This window comes from Vombatus ursinus, unplaced genomic scaffold, assembly GCF_900497805.2.
Source record: "Vombatus ursinus unplaced genomic scaffold, bare-nosed wombat genome assembly UNPS02015392.1, whole genome shotgun sequence".
Classification (NCBI taxonomy): domain Eukaryota; kingdom Metazoa; phylum Chordata; class Mammalia; order Diprotodontia; family Vombatidae; genus Vombatus; species Vombatus ursinus.
The window spans coordinates 113,656-116,742 of record NW_020955170.1 but is presented as its reverse complement, the minus strand read 5'-3'; the positions used below and the strand labels follow the sequence as shown (position 1 = coordinate 116,742).

The window sequence follows — 3,087 nt, the reverse complement described above, 5'->3', positions numbered from 1 at the left end:
TTACAGTGTCCTCACACTAGGACCTATATAATATTTAGCCATTGCTGAAGAGTTTTGCAAATGCACCCATTCTCAGCATTTTCAACATGATGACACAGTCATCATTTATGTATTGATAACTTATGAGCATTTCTTTCTACTTCTAGGCTGCCAATGACTCATCAGGCTGTCAATCAACAAATCCTCAGTTAAACACATAGTGTCCAAACACAGTGCTCCTTACCCTGAGAAGTTTACAATCTGGGCTGGATGAAAAGACTCACAAGAATTGGAAAACAATCTTTCTTTAAAACTATAAGAATAATGGAATGATGTTTAAAACCTTCAGCTGTAAATGGAGAAGGAAAGAAGAGAGGGTAGGCATATTTCTGAATATCTTAACAAATGGGAGGAAGGGAGACAAAGCTGATGAGTTGAAATTATAATTGTTTAAAATATAAGCAAAATGTAAAAGGGGAGTAAAATGGAACTGAAAGGTTTTTTTTTTAAACAATTATCCCAAATAAAAAGAATACACTGGATTCCACTGGCTGCAAGAAGACAGTTTATATACAAGTAAATGCACATAATCATATAGTAAAAGGCAGTCTTTCCCAACCAATATACCCGGAATGATGAGTACCTAAAGGGGAAGGAAGTAATGTGTAAAACTGGAAAAATAATAAGGGGCCAGATCATGAAGCACTTTAAACAAAGGACATGATATTTTATTCTGGAGGTAATACAAAGCCACTAGAATTTAATAAGTAGGGGTGTAATATTAAAAATAGCTAAGTAGTTCCATTTTGTTTTTTAACCATCATTTAGTGAAGCTAAGTTTTGGCTGCTTCTAAGTCACCTGATTTTAAGTCACAAGTTTACTCTGGCTCCACCCTATCATCTGAACATAAGAATATGCCTCTACCAATAAGAAACCTGGTGTCACAATTACTTAATCCTGTTTTTCATTCCCTTCAAATCATATATTAACTGGGTAGAAACCAATGATAAGAGTTCTTGGTTACTGAGAGCCTTGGTCCCAGTTTGTTATACAACTGGTATACACTGGTTAATAAATAATTTCTTTATTGCAATGTTAACAGTTTTGGCAAGTTCTAGCCAGGAGAGGAAGATGAGAATGTGCACCAAAGAAACAGAGGGTTGAAATGGTCAGACCTTCACTTTGGGAGACTAAGTGGAGGATGGGTTGGAGTGGGGAGAGATTTGCTACCAGGAGACCAATTGAAGGCTACTCAATAATCCAGTTGAGAGGTGATGAGAGCTTGAAACTGTCTTGGGGTTGTATTAGTCAAGAAAAGGAAGCATATATAACATGTTACAAAGATTGGTGAAGAGTATTGTATAGAATTGAACTGGTTCATCAAAGGATCAAGATTTGAAAGGGAGAAGATTTTAGCCAGTATAGGAATGATGGCTTGGGAAAGCACTGAGGAGTAGAGGGATTAGAGGTCTCAATGAGGAAAAAGAACAGGGTTAAAGGTTGTAAAGTGTAGGGAAAGGTAGAAACTTTGGTCAAAGAAGGTCAAACAGTTTGACCATTAAAAGAATTTCACTGTTCATGAGAATGGAACATTTGTGGGTGATGACAAAATTAAGGGAATATTCATCTCTGTGTGAGCTAGTCATTAAGGGAGAGCATTTATTCTAGGGAGCAGCTAGATGGCACAGTGGATAGAGCACTGGTCCTGAAGTCAGGAGGACCCGAGTTCAAATCCTGTACTAGTTGTGTGGCCCTGGGCAAGTCATTTAACCCTGTTGCCTCCAAAAAAATATTCTGAAGTGCTCTAATATGAATAGGAGTTGGAGCAGAGAGAAAGACTGCAAGCCAGACACTTAACTCACTGAGAAAAGAAGAAGAATGACTTAGGACAGAGGTGAGGAACCTTTGCCTCAAGGTTGCAGGTTCCCCATCTTGACTAGGAGAAGGGGAGTGATCTGCTATGGGTGATAAATTTGGTTATCCGATTCCAAAAGTAAGAGTGGAAGGGGTAGGTAGATCTGGAATGGGACATTATAGGGGAAATGGCAGGCTAGAGTTGAGGTAGTTAGGACCAAGTAGCTACAATTGGAGTTAGCAGTCCAGGTTTCAGAATCAAGAGGATGAGGAGAGACGGGGTTGGTCATATGCTAAGAGACTGCTGAATAAATAAACTCTTTCCACTTTACAGAATTGCTTCCCAGTATCAAGGGCAGATATAATTACCCCATTTTTAAAAATTCATAGTCACAAAGCCTCCACACTATGCTTTAGAACCAGTGCCTCTTTTCTTCCCAAGCACTCAAACTTAAAATTCGTACATCATATTGAGCTTTGCAAAATGATTTACACATCTTCACTCATTAAAACCCCTGTGGGGTTGTACTCTGTACTATTGCCACTTTTTCTACAAATGAGTAAACTGAAATTCAAATTTTTTTTAATCTTATCATCACCCTCAAACGTTCTATTAATGAACAATGAAATTCTGTTAATTGGTTAAACAGAGTTTGAGCATCTTTGACCAAAGTTTCCACCTTTCCCTACACTTCACCTTTAACCGTGTTCTTTTTCCTCATTGAGGCAATTAATCCCTCGATACTTCCCTTCCTTATACTGGCTAAAGTGATTCGCTCATGGTCACAGAACTGGAATTAAGAGGTAGGATTCAAATTCAAGTCTCATTTAACTCAGTCACTAATATCCTGCACCGTGACATTGTGCTTCCATTTGGAATGTGCCAAGGTTTCCCAGGTTTCTACCATTTATCTGCTCAGTCACGAGTGGAAGAGAGTATAGGCACTTCCTGCCACCTACGCAGATGCAATATTTTCCATGCTTTAGCAGATGATTTACTGTGGGCCCCCAAATTTCATCATCAGGTCACTGTTTAGAAGCCTCCCTGTACTTCCCCGAGGGGATCATCAGATTACAAAGACACTGCACTGGCCTTGGCAGGTCTACAACTGAAGCCCTTCAGTCTGGCAAGGACGGTCTCAGAGACACCAGGGTCACCATTCCACCACACCTGGCAATATTAAAAACAGGGACATTCATTAGGTGGAGGAGGCGACATGGCTAATGGTAAAGGAATTCATTAGAATCTGGGG

At 39.4% G+C, this 3,087-nt stretch overlaps 1 protein-coding gene across 1 annotated transcript in view; it reads right to left on the bottom strand.

Annotated features, from left to right (window-relative positions):
* Window positions 1–3,087, bottom strand: part of LOC114032016 (acyl-coenzyme A thioesterase 13-like) — a 6,752-nt gene that overhangs the window by 3,110 nt on the left and 555 nt on the right. The window lies entirely within an intron of this gene.